Source organism: Phacochoerus africanus, chromosome 1, assembly GCF_016906955.1.
Source record: "Phacochoerus africanus isolate WHEZ1 chromosome 1, ROS_Pafr_v1, whole genome shotgun sequence".
NCBI lineage: Eukaryota > Metazoa > Chordata > Mammalia > Artiodactyla > Suidae > Phacochoerus > Phacochoerus africanus.
The window spans coordinates 260,369,238-260,383,197 of NC_062544.1; positions in this window are offsets into that span (position 1 = coordinate 260,369,238).

Genomic DNA, 13,960 nt, shown 5'->3' on the forward strand with positions numbered 1-13,960 from the left:
GCTGGAGAGGCAGTGATGACCAGGACACAGTAGGAAAACCCTAGGTAGTGTTCATCATTTATAACCATTGCCTTCTGGAAAGATTTTCTCCCTTTGGCAGAAAGACTCCTACATGGCCCCAGTTTCATGCCACCAGTCTAGCAATTCCTATTCCATCTCTGCCGCCACCATCCCAATTTAAACTCTAGCATCTCTTGCCTGTATTGCTGCAGGGGCCACCTTGCTAACTCTCTATATTTGCTCATTCAATTCATTCTCCACATTGGTAGCAGGGCAATTTCACACTAGATCATGTGGTCCCCCTGCTTTAAACTCTCTAGTGGGTTTTTCTCTCTCTAAAACAGCTTTCAAGGCCCTGCACTATTCATTTTGGCCTTATTTATCCAGCTCTATTCACTGCTCCTCTCTCTTCACTCTCTGTGATCCAACCACAATGCTCTTCTTCCATTTCATAAATTCACCCTATTCCTTTCTGCCTTGAGATTTTGAGCATGTTGCTTCATAGCCTGGAATGCTCTTTTCCCACATCTCCCTCTAATTAACTCAGTTACCTTTCAGATTTCACATCAGAATTTCCTTTCTCAGATAATTCTTCTCTGATCACCTGCCTCACTCCCAGACTAGATTTAATAAATTCACTTTACTGTATACCTTTCCTTTTTTCATCACATTTAATGATTATGCGTTTTATCTGTTTGATTATTTGATGAATGTCTGCCTTTCCTATTAGACTACAAGCTCAATGAGGACATAATGAGTGCAAGGAAGATGTCTGCTTTGATCCTAGGTGTGTGTATCTTGCACATGCATAGTAGATGCTCAACAAAAAGTTGATGCGTGAAGCTATCAGAAAACAATTAACTCACTGGTTTTGTGAATGAATAAAGTTAGCTTACAATCTAGTGAAGAATAGAAATAGACAACTGGAATACAGTTGATAAGTGCCATGAGGTATAAGAACAGTGGGTTATGGGCAAACATAAGACAGCTGCCTAATTCCAATTTTGAGGGGCTCCTATAGCAGAGATGAGAAGGAATTTCATAATCAGAGTTACAATAGGCATGTTCACAGAAATGGAGCAGTTTCACATTCCTAGTCTTTGCATGGCTGTGTCCAGTAGCAAATAAGAACAGAAATACAAGCTGTGGAAATTCAGCCGAAGAAAAAAAGCGCTATAAAGTCTGAACTCTAAATGACTGCAAACAGAGAGACAACGGATACTTCCAATTAGCACATCTGTCCATGTTCAGGGAAGTGACTGCACTGAGGCCAATCAACATAAAAAAATAGAGCACAGAGCAATGTGCTCAGCCAATGATGAAAATCTAAATAATGACAGAATAGGAGAATCAGAGTCAAAACTGGGGTGTGTTTTTACCTTTAATTGTCCATTGCTAGGAAAGAATGGTAGCAAGCACAAGCATCTCCTCTTTGTTGCAGCTGAGCCCTGTTTCTGGGCCTTTCAAATAGATATGCACAAGATACAATTTATACACACAATGTAACACATTAAATATAGTTCATTCTACATTTTGGGTTCAGTCACTCTCGATAATCTTCTCTGTTGTTATGAAATCTCATTTGAAAAAAATTCAGTTACTGTTAAACATATATAAAAAAAATACAGGGAGTTCCTGTTGTGGCTCAGCATGAACGAACCCAACTAGCCTCCATGAAGATGTAGGTTCGAACCCTGGCCTCACTCTGGGTTAAGGATCTGGCGTTGCCATGAGCTGTGGTACAGGCCAGAAGCTACAGCTCTGATTCGACACCTAGCCTGGGACCTTCCATATATCACGGGTGTGGCCCTAAAAAGACTATAAATAAATAAATAAATAAAATCTATGCTACATATGCAGTCGAGCTCCTGATAACCCAGCCTAGCAGCCCATCTGTTAGATGATCAGATCATTGGGCTTGATGAAGATCTCTTCTGATGGAATGTGGACCATAGGGTATTCGAAAGTAAACATACACTCAAATAGCTTTGCTGGACTTGCCAAATAGCTTCCAGAGCTGGGGAAAGGGGGTCCCATGGAAGTCTCTTTTTCATAAGGCAGACCAGCAGCATTAGGGCAGAATGTAAACACTAAGTCACAGAACCCATTTTTCCCTCACTGTGATCAACCAGATTTTGCTGTAGGGTAGCAAATAACTTCAGGATTCAGGGGGAGAAGCCAAACAGCTGTCACTACCTTAAAAAAATGGAAGTCAGAAAAAGCATTCAGCAATGTCACACTGCCATGGGCACGTTAGAAGCTGCCCCAGGGACCTCATCTTCTTCTTCATTCTCAGCAAAGGAAACAAAATATCATTGGTGAACAGGGAACTTCCCTGATTTCACCATTATCTTCTCATTTCCAAGGTGCATCATGTCTTTTCTTAAAGTGCTAAAAAATGTCTAGTGATATCTAGAAATAGCTACTTCCTTGCACAAAGAATTGTGCCCTTTGGAAAACTTCATTCATTCTTTCTGAATTACTACTTGCAGGGCAATTTGACATTTTGGGACAAAACAATAAAAACAGATCATGTATCAAGTTTAGTCTTCGTGAAATTATCCTAATACCCGTAAGAAGTATATGTCTTTGGCTAAAAAGCATGATAATAATTAATGATAAATATAACATGTTGTTGCATACATGGCACATAATTGGAAGGAACCATAGGTAAGTGTGGAGGATAAAGAGAAACAGACTGGTATTCAGAATTAACTGGCTCTAATCCATCCAGCTATGTGTCCTTAAATAAATCACTTAATTGCTCTCTGTCATAGGTGTCTTACATATAAAATGGTAGTAGTGGCCAGAGTCTGACCTACCTTAAAGTGTTGATACATTTAAAATATTGTGAGTATAAGTTTGGGAAACTTTAAGGCACCAAATTGGTTAGATATTATTATCATTAGAAATTAGAAAAAAATAAGATTATCTTCAGATACACCTTTAGACTTTATATATTCATTCTCTTTCTTGGTTTGGAGTACTTAGTGTTTTTCTGAAATGAGCTTTCTAGTGCATTGGTTCTCAGGAATGACAATGTACTAGAGTGTTGTTTTTGTTTTCGTTTATGTCAAACTTTTGAGACTTCATACATTTGTGAGTTCGCTGGGTCACCACGACCTGTGCAAGACGGCGCTGCATTTGTAACAGGTGGCCTGACTGCTTTCCTACAGGAAATATTTTTCTGCTGTTGTTTTTCAGCGCTTTACAGACCCGGCCCTAGACATCTTGCTAACCATCGCCATTCATCCCAGGTGAGCCCTGGTCTTTGCACAGGTACACCACCGCCCTCTGCTGGACAGACTACGCAGGTAGTCTCAGAGTCCCTGCTCAAGTAAGTACTCCTCACGGGTGTCGTCAGAACTTAGTGTCCATGTACCGTTCTCCTTAGGGGTTTGGTGAAGCTCATAATTACAGAGGTTTGGGTAGGTAAGACAGATATTTGAGTAACACAATAAACGAGCACCTGACTTTAACTTGGGAGTAAACTTCAACAACACTTTACAAACTCATGTTCGTGTTGTAGCACACCTCTGCCTTTCAGTAGATTGGGCATCCTTTGGCGGGCATCCTAACACCCTCAAGTCAGAAAACTACTTTACCTCACATGAATTAGAAGAGATGGTCTCTAACAATTTAGAATGATCTTCCAGTGAGGTGCAGCTTCTCCTGAGTTAATGAGACAACTGACTGGTAGGCTATACGCTCAGTTATTGTTCTCAAATATTTCTTGAAAACCTACTGTGTACTCAGAAATCTTTTAAGTGCCAGAGATACAATAACCCATAAAATATTTTATGAAGTTATTATCAGTCACCTTGTATGTATATCTGATCCTCTGTAATAGAAATTCTAATAAGAATTCAACTAGAGGCACCAGCCATACTGGTTTGCCAGGATGGAAAACTTTCTGAGGATGCAGGATCTTCGGAGCTTAAACAGGCCCTAGACAAACTGGAATGAGTTGTTTACTGTACGTACATCTCCCAGCATAGATGATTATAACTTGCAGTGGTATTTATTGAAAAATAACCTTTCAATAGCATTGGGTTTATCACTAATACTATTATTCTGAACAGTTTCTTCTCATTTAATACTTCTTGTCACTTCTGCACATTCTCCTTATGAATCAATCTATTGAATTGCCTTTTACAAAGCGTTTTCTTACATAGAAAAGATGCTGAGCAAACCTAAAAATCACAAACACAGATTTGCACTATGAAAGCCAAGGAAAATAAACACCAGAAAAGCCAAGTTCAGCCTTGTAAGATGCAGAAAAAGCTTAGGTCATGTAGGATGAAAGACTTTAGAACAAAAAAAAGGAAATGAAAACCAAATAGATATTTATTAATGAAATCTATGAGAAAGGCAAACTATTCAGTATCCAAGTAATTTTTAAAAATCGTAAAAGCATAGAACTGAAAAGATCTAAAATTCACCCAGCTCTTCCTGCCCAAACAAAATGTTCTCTTGTGGCTTAGCAGGTTAAGGATCTAGCATTGTCACTGCTGTATCTCAGGTCACTACTGTGGCTCAGATTTGACCGCTTACCTGAAAACTTCCACATGCGAATGCAGCCAGAAAGAAAAGTCTCTTCTAGATTTTCATGTCATTTATCTTCTAATATATTGTTCCAAAAAAATTAGTCTATATTTCTCACTGATGAAACTTACCTGTGTTTTATTTAAATACAATCTTAATTCTTATCATTTTGCTTTGGGATTAAAAAAAATCTTCATACTTCCATGCGCTGCAAGGACTGAAAATAAGTTTTAATATTATTTGCTGTCGGGACATCCGCTAAAACTGGGAGGACCTTGAATGGCCTAACTGCAACTTGTCCCCCGCCCCCACCACATTCTCTGCTCCTGTGGATAAGGTCACCTAGTCAAACAACAGTTTCTGGTTGAGGGGACCAGTCACAGGTTCTGCTTATCCCTGAGCACCAGGTTTCAGTTCCCTGCCAAAATGTGGATTGTTCCAATAAGCCAATTACATCCTCCTGTGGGAAACAGAGTACCTCACTCTCTGGATACTACAAAGCTTGCCTCTCACAGTTTCTGGTTGATCACTCTGCTCCCAGGTGCAACCTCTACACATCCAAATGCCTGTGGCATATAGTGTCCCCCTCCCCTGGGCTGTAAGGGTGTGTGACTATTAACTGCTGACAATCTCATCTGTCCAGCATTGGATGTTGTGTGTTTAGCCACCCCTGTAACCTTAGGGTTGGAATCCCTCATTCACCAATGGGATAAAGAAAAGGCAATTAAAACAATCCACACCTAGGAATTCTTAACCAACCCTGCACAATACTTCTCAGTCTTCTTTGCTCCAGTGATTTCCACCTTTATCCCAGAAAAATCACTGCTTGGGTGAAGCTAGCAAATCATTCTAGTATAACAAGATATTGGAATCAGTGTGCTTTCACACACACACACACACACATCTTCTAAAAATATGCAACACACACACACACAAATGTCTCTCTAAGTTAAAGGGACAGGACAGGAAGGAGATAGAAATTTTGTGTATTCTATTTCCACCTCAATCAACCCTTGATTAAGGATGTCATAATCACAGAATGAACAGAAAGCTCTTAAGAAACTAGTGGCTTCATGAGGATGAGAAGGAGTGATGATTGAATGGGGAGTACTAAGAAAGTATTGTAGCCAAAGAAGAGTCAAAAGAAAGAGATGCCTCTGTTTACCAACAGTTCTATGAAAAAACTCTCCAATTCTAAATTTCCCATGAAAAATTAAAATTTGTTTTGCAATTTCATAAATCCACAGGTAATTTCCTTTTCTATTTTCATTAAGGCCTTAATTCTTCTTTCAAACCTAACCTTACATGCTAGACATGATAAGAAAAAAAAAAAAAAGACCAGCTGATCCTTTATACCTTTAATCTGCACCTGCCTCCTCCAGAAAAATTGATAAGCAAATGCCCTGGATATAGATGGTCCTTGAAGACGATTCATAAAGTGTCAACTATAGAAAGGATTTAAGAAACTCCCTAGTCCGAAGATGCATTTCTCGCTGAATTAATGGATGTGAAAATGAGGTCCAGTAAACTGTCTGTGGTGTCAGATGTCAGTATCAGGCTTTACAACTCTCAGCCCAGTTCTCTTTCAGCCCACTGCCTCCCACCAAATTAACTGAAAATGGACTCAATAGCTTAGTCAGATTCCTAATGTGGTAGCTTAGCATATTCATCAAAGGAAAATCTAATGCATTAAGAAAGCAGTTTCCTTGTTACCTTGGATCAGACAACATTTCTTGGAGACTTTGGAAAACCAATACAAGTTATAACTATTAAAACACCTCAGAATTCATAACCTTTATAAATTAACTGATCAATAATGCTATTTGGTATCTGGTAAAGTTAACAAAGTTTGAGGTGATCTGAGAGTTAAATATCAAGGAGATATAATCACACGAAATATCAAACTTCCATAGGCTCAGACCAGACCAGGATTTTTCCTGTGTATTACCTGCATTCACAGGATAGTGCGAACTGCAAAAATGAATAAAGTCAGCCCATAGCAGCAGGAGCTGAAAGCCAAAATTGAACTGAAAATGGAGCCTGAGGAAACAGCCTTCGTAAGTAAGAAGCTGCTCAACAAGGTTGATCCAAAGTTGAGAAGGGAATTCTTTGCAAGGCCAGACTAGAACAGACCAACCAGCATGAAGAAATTGAATTAATATCTAATCAATTGTGATGGAACATGATGGAGGATAATGTGAAAAAAATGAATATATATATGTGTGTGTGTGTGTGTATTATATATATATAAAACTGGGTCACCTTGCTATACAGCAGGAATTGACAGAACCTTGTAAATCAACTATAATAAAAAAAAATTTTTTTAAAGAATGGCACACCAAATAGCTGGAATTTCAAATACACACACACATATACACACACACATTCATCTCTTCTAAAAATATGTAACACACACACAAAAAATGCATCTCTGGGAATTCCCTTGTGTCCCAGTGGGTTAAGGATCTGGTGTTGTCACTGCAGCAGCTGAGATCGCTGCCATGGCGTGATTCAATTCCCTGGCCTGGAAACTTCCATATGTCACAGGCAAGGCCAAATAAAAAATACATCTCTAAATTATTGACACAGAAGAGGAAAGAGATAGATGTTTTGTGTGCCTTATTGCCACCTCAAGAAAACATTGAAAAATGAAGTTAAGAGGTTCAGTTATTTTCAATCAGGTAAATATTTTCTTTTTTTCAAAATTCATGTCTTATCATGAAATTCTACTCTTGAGAGGATTTTTCTGAAAAAAAATCATATTAGCAAACAAATGTTTGAAAACTGTTAAAATGTCTAAAATAAAGTAGCTAATACTTCTACTAGATCTAAGTCTACAGGAAGGGTTGAATATGCTAAAAAGTTTTTGCTGGGATTCTACTTAAGAAAATGAGTGTACTCTTACATACCTTCAATCCAGATGAAGTCTCACCTTGAAAAACCAAGAACAGTGAAGAATATGATTGAGCAGACAGGCCTCCACAAGTGGGAGGCTTTTCCCAGCCAAATTGTAGTGACAGCCAAAAAGACTAGGCCATTTCCAAAAAACTAACTCACAAATTAATGGTGATTTATTACTCAGGGACCTGACATTAATTAAAGCAAATTTAGCAGTATCCTTATCACTTCAAGTTGATGTTATTGCACTTGGCTAGAAAGAGAATACAAATTACTCAGGCAAGGCCTGCCAATCATGTGGTCCTAAAAATGCCTTTCTATGCCAGTCGGGAGCTTTCTGGAACTCTGGAACCCCCAAAGTAAATTATGTTGGAAGGACCCTAGCCTAATAGTCCTCTTAATCTTGGCCATCTATACTCCTCCCAAATGCATGACTTAGCTTTTTAAAAAATTCCACAAGAAAATGAATTGACCAGAAAAAGGATTTGAGGACTGAAGAGTATGTGGAAGGTCTGGTTCAATGTGCAAGGATGCCACAGACTTGATTTAACACTTGCCGAATAGTAATTACAGGTACAAACTCTTAATAGGTACTACTTCAATTAAGGTATTAGAGGAAGAGGATGATCTGATAAATACATTAAATTTATTTTCAGTCCTAATTCACAATTGCTGGATGCCTAAAGGGCCCACAGGGCAAAACTAACAGCAGGGGAAAGTATTAAGTTCCTTTCATGCATTTTGCAACTCTCCCCAATACTGACCTCCGCCTTCCATCAACCTTCAAAACGGGATGCCTGCACTTTCGCGTTCAGTGCATCTGTCAAGTTTTACAATTACAGTTTAAACATTTTGGTGCTAAAGAAGAAACTGAGCACTTTTTTTCTTTTCAAATTTTCTAAACTATTCATTCAGAGACTTTCATATTCAATTGGTAGTCACATCAGATGCCATCACTAAAGAAGCCACTCAGTTTCAGCTTGGAAACGCACCCCTTGCTGGTAGCCATCACTTCTGTTTCCACACAGTCCCCAAACCAGCATCAGGGAGAGTTAAGATGCACTGAGTTCCTGCTAGGTGGTCCTACTGGGGATTAATTCATTGTATTGGTTTTCATAATAACCTGGTAAGGTAAGCACTACTATGATCCCAAGGTTTACAAGCAACTAAATCAAGGCACCAAAAGCTTCAGTAACTTATATACAACCACACTATTACAAAGGAGGGAAGCTGAGATTTAGTCCCAGATACTAATTATTGCTGCATGAGAAGTTACCCTAAAACATAGCGGTTTAAATCATTGACGTCACACTTGTGGATTAGCTGCGCCCTCTGGCTCTGGGTTTCTCATATGGAGGAAATTACAGGAAACTCTCAACATTCAACTGAAGGGAGAGCCATTTGGTTGTTGGCAGGATTCTGCTTCTTGCCAGCTACCGGTCTGGAGGCCCCAGTTTTTTGTAGGCCATGGCCTGGAGGCTGCCCTGTAGGTCTTCCAGGAGGAACAAACAAGAGAACCCCAGAGAGAATATGAGCAAAATGGAAGTCACTGTCTTTCACAACCTAATCTTGAAAGCTACTAAAGGATGCAGATTAAAATCAACACAAGGAAGAGTCCCATAAGGCAGGGCTGGGGGACACAGGGTGAAGAGTTTTTAGTTGCCTCCTTCACAGGGAGAGGTATGAACAGTGCCTATTTCTCTTAGCAATGGTGTGTGACAATATGCCAGAGTATTGCCAGCTAGGGAAACTCACCCAAGCCATAGCACCCAGAACTTTACACATCAACCTGACTGACCTTCCACATGCCTAACCTTAGAATCCAGCCCCTCCTTAGGTTGAAGTGCTACCATATTGCCTAAGGCCCTTCATCATAAATCACATTGTTAGCCTAGACTATCTGGCATGGCCCAAGGCCTCCAAGGGAAGCAAATCCACTCATACGAGGCAGACATTCCAAGGGCTTAGATATTCCTTCCCAGAAGTGAGAATGACAGTCAAACCTTTCTTTGGGTAAGGTCAGTTATTTACTGCACACCAGCCAGGATCCTTTTTGGTCCAGGGATATACTTCTTGGGATTCTCTAAATACTCCATCAGTGTCTCTGTGTTTTCCTACTGATGCCTTTGCTCCTGCTGGCATCTGTATCAGAGAATCCAGGACTTGACTTGTCTTCTCCTCCAACAAACCCTGCAGCCTTGGCTCAGCTCTGTGCCTGTTTCTCATTTCGAGGGTGTGGCACTAGTTATACTCCTGAACAAAACCTCTGACCCTTCCTGACATCATTTATTTTTTAATTCACTTTCTTGTTGCACACACTAGTGAATTAAGTGGTAATCTCTTAATTCACTCTCCTGTGAGGTTGAATGAGTTTATAAGGTTCCCACTTGACAAACAAATGAGCCATGCTCTCCTGAGCATGTTTTTGGCCAAGCATTATTGCCTTAGTTGTCCCACAAGTAGCATTTGAGCTAAGAATCTGCCTGCAAATGTTCATCTAGAAGTGTGAGATTGCAGGAAATGTGAGAAGGATAAAGGGGAAAATCCAATATAATATGCATGTGATTTTGAGATAACCACTTTGGAGAATTGGAGAATGGAATATTATTCCACTGGGACCTCCTCACAGAATGCTTCTCAGAATTGTCCACCCAAGGATGGACAGAGAGCGTTTACCCATTGACTTGTATCTTCCATTTTCAAGCACCACCCCACTGAAACTCACTCCAGCCACAATCTTTGGTACTGGAAGGGACCCCGAGCAGAAGCCAAAGACACTGCTGTCAGACAACTGCTGTGCCCTGGAACTCTCTGCTCTAGAAATGGCTGGAGCCAGAGGACAAACTTTAGCCCTGATTATTGCAACTGAATTACCTACCCAGTGGTTCACAAATGTTGAATCACCCCCTGGAGAGCTAACAAAGAACACAGAGGCCCAGATTCATAGAAAAGAGATAGGGCATGGGCACTTGTATTCTTCCCTGATACTTACACTGATGTATGGACATCATTTATGATATGCTATAGGGACCCTTCAGAGAGAAGGCAGCCTCCTTTGGAAATGATTAAAAGTTAATTTTTCTACTATTAACCTGAGCTGATGGCAGGTCCAGGGTGTTGTCCCTCATGCTCTCTCTAACCCAGTTGTGTTGGTTCCATCATATAATTGTTTTTATTTTTATTTTTTAATGAATTTTTAAAAATTGAAGTATAGTTGATTTACAATGTTGTGTTAATTTCAGCTGTACAGCAAAATGATTCCATTACATACAAATACACATTATTTTTTTGTATTCTTTTCCATTAATGGTTTATCTCAGGATGCTGAATCAAGTTTCTGGTGTTACAAAGTGGGACCTTGTTGGTTATCCATTCTATATGCAATAGTTTGCATCTGCTAACCCTAAACTCCCAGTCCATCCTTCCCCACCCCCACTCCTTGACCATGTAATTGTTGTTCCTTCCTCTTCAGACAAGATCATCTGACCCACTCAGGGTGGTATGGCTGCGGACTATTCAGCTAACACCTTGACACTCTCTCTAAGTCTCATCAACTCTGTTCCTCAAAGGAAAGGAGAATGACATTGAATAATATCTGCTGAGAAACAGTTAATTTACAGACACTTTAGAGAAATGTCTAAACAACCTCCTTTAATTCTGGCAACCCTGTGAGGTAGGTGGTATTACTCCCATATTTCAGATGAAAAAAATAAAGCTCAAAGAAGTGTGAAGCACTATTATGAACTAGATGAAAACACAAGTCTTCTCAACTACAAAGTCCTCTCCAATTTATTATGGTTCTTACCATTGACAAGAAATAGTAACAATCATCTTCACTGGCTTCACCCAGAACACAACTATGTTTTCCGTACTGAGAAGAGGCAAACACATTAAGCTGTAGAGGTTAGACCACTTGCCCTAGGTTCAAAGCAGGACCTGCTCACACTATGGTTGAATGGATTTATTTACTAGGAAGGACAGATTTTGAGCACCTACTATGTACCAGGCAGAGTGATATGTTCTTCATATACGATTTCTCTTTCCTTTACCTTTCCTAGTTCTATTAATCAGTAAACAGATCCTCACAAAACATAAAGGTGATAAAATATAGTAAACCTTATTTCTATTTCTTCCTGGTTTTATCAGATCTGTTTAATGCGGGAGAGACCAGAAAAAGGTAATACTTATTTTCGAAGTTGGATATTAGGACTGAACTTCACTTATTTATTATTCACACACTTTGAAAAAATGTTTAATCATAAGTCTCAGTGCATTGCAAAATAGATCTTAGTATTTAACAGCGGTTTCAGCCATATCCTATAATATTTATTTTCATTCTGTATATTCTAACTGGTTTATTCTCATTTTCCATTAGCTTTTATTATCAAAGGATAGTGCTGGGAGCATAGTATAGTATGTCTACACTTAGTGCTTCCTGTCTCAAAACAGTTATTCTATCCACTCTGGCACTCATATGTCTAAGTGAAATTGTTAATGTTTTTCAGAGCCGTTCCAGACATTCTTCAAAGCAAATGCATTTGGTATATTACTTCGTATTCCTTGAACAGACAGCAACATAGTTTTTGACAGCTTATTTTCAACAGCTAAGCATGAAGTCATTGTAAGACAGTCTAAAGGCATTTAGTCTGGTGTTAATGATCTGTTTTGACTCTTTCTTGTCTACATGTCTGATATTTCTGTTTCAACTTCTGCTGCTGAAGATAAGATGACATTTGATAGTTGGGTTCATCCCCTGAAAAGTTTAATTTAATTACAGAAGAGCCTGATTTGCTAGATTAAAAGGTCAAGTATTATAAAATTCATTTTGGGGGCAGGGATTTGAGAGGGTGGCACAGTGCAAAGTTCAGACAGTCAGATGGGAGCAAGGCATAGTAGAAACGAGGCAAAGTTAAAAACTAGTCACCGTTCTCATTGGAGAAGGAAAGCCATGTTCAAATATACATAAAGGGTTAAACCTAATGCTCATAATCCTTTATTGTGAGTGTTGTTTTCAGCCTTTTGAGAGTTTGGCATCAGCTTGGATGCAAATATATATTTATAAATATATAAATAAAATATACATGGTGGATTAAGAGAGCTAGGCTAGAACTGTTTGTGTTTTAAAACAGCACAAGACTATGAGAACTAATGATAGTACTCCTAGATGGCGCAGGCAAACACTCCACGACCCTTCCCCTACCCACCAACACACAAATCCCACTCGATTTTTATGGAGATGCAATGTTCTAAGACTTGAAAAAAAAAAAAAATGGCAGTGAATCCCAGAGAGCTGCCTCTGCTCCCCGCCCAGTGAAGAGGACCAGGGACCGCAAGACTCAAGGCTTCCAAACTGCTTTTCAGAAGGTGAAGTGCCTGAGTAATGAGGCTTTGGGGTCGACTTGACCAGCTGATTTTAAAACAGTTTTGAAACAGTCGAGGGGACACCTTATACCACAGAACAAAGAACTGCAGAGGTACAGCTGGTTGGAAATGAGTCCAGGGCCACGGGAGCATTGATAACGGAGCGCGGAAGGGGAGCGGGAGGCTGATGGACTTTCACAATTTGGCTTCCTTCCACAGATCAAATGTTGATCAAAGGATAAAAGAGGATCAGAAAATGACGCAGAGATTCCAGGCCGGAGGTGTTGAAAAAAGGAGCCGCTTCATTAGACAATATGGTGCGAGGAATGTGAGGAGCAGCTGGCATTTCAGTTCCATTTTTAAAAATCCCCCACTTTATCACGGGTATTAAACTCGCGCCTGCGTCAATAGCTCCACACATGAATTTTCACTAGGTGGTGAGACAGCCCTGGACCATCACGCCAGCGAAACTCGATCGCCTCCCCACCCCCACTTATAAAAAAATCTAATTACAAAGTCACTGGGTGAAGGGAACCTGTAAATGTAATATGCCTGGACCTCTGGAATCCATTGGATGCAGCGCCTTGCGAAATCTGACTTGGAAAAAATTAATACAAATTGATTTGGACAGAAGTGCTGTCGCAGGGATTGAAAACTGGCTCAAAGACGGTAAACAACGGATAATGACAAATGGCAGGGCAATCAAGGAGCAGGAGCCGAGTTTTCTCTAAGAGAGGAGTGTCCAAGGAGCCTCCATGAGTCCGGGTTTGAGTTCATTTGGGGTCACCATGGTCTTATCTGCAAAGGAATGAAAAGCATATGAAGGAAATCACAGCAGACTCACAGTAGGAATGAGGGTAAACATTAATAAAAGGGGAATCAGACTGGGTCAAAGGAATGCTGGAACTATAGAAGGAGAAAATCAGTTAAAACTTATTATAAAGATGAGAAAATGGCAGGAAGACAGTCTTCCAAGACTCAGAGATTCCGGGCACAAGTGCATATAAATTCAAACTATTTCATTTGACTGACGTTTACCTTCATCTCCCAAGTTTTCCATGGCTACACCAATATTGATTTGAACAAAATAATGATAGATTTCAAGATAGTACATATTCTTAAATTTAAAAAACTTTATAAAAATGTTTATTTATCC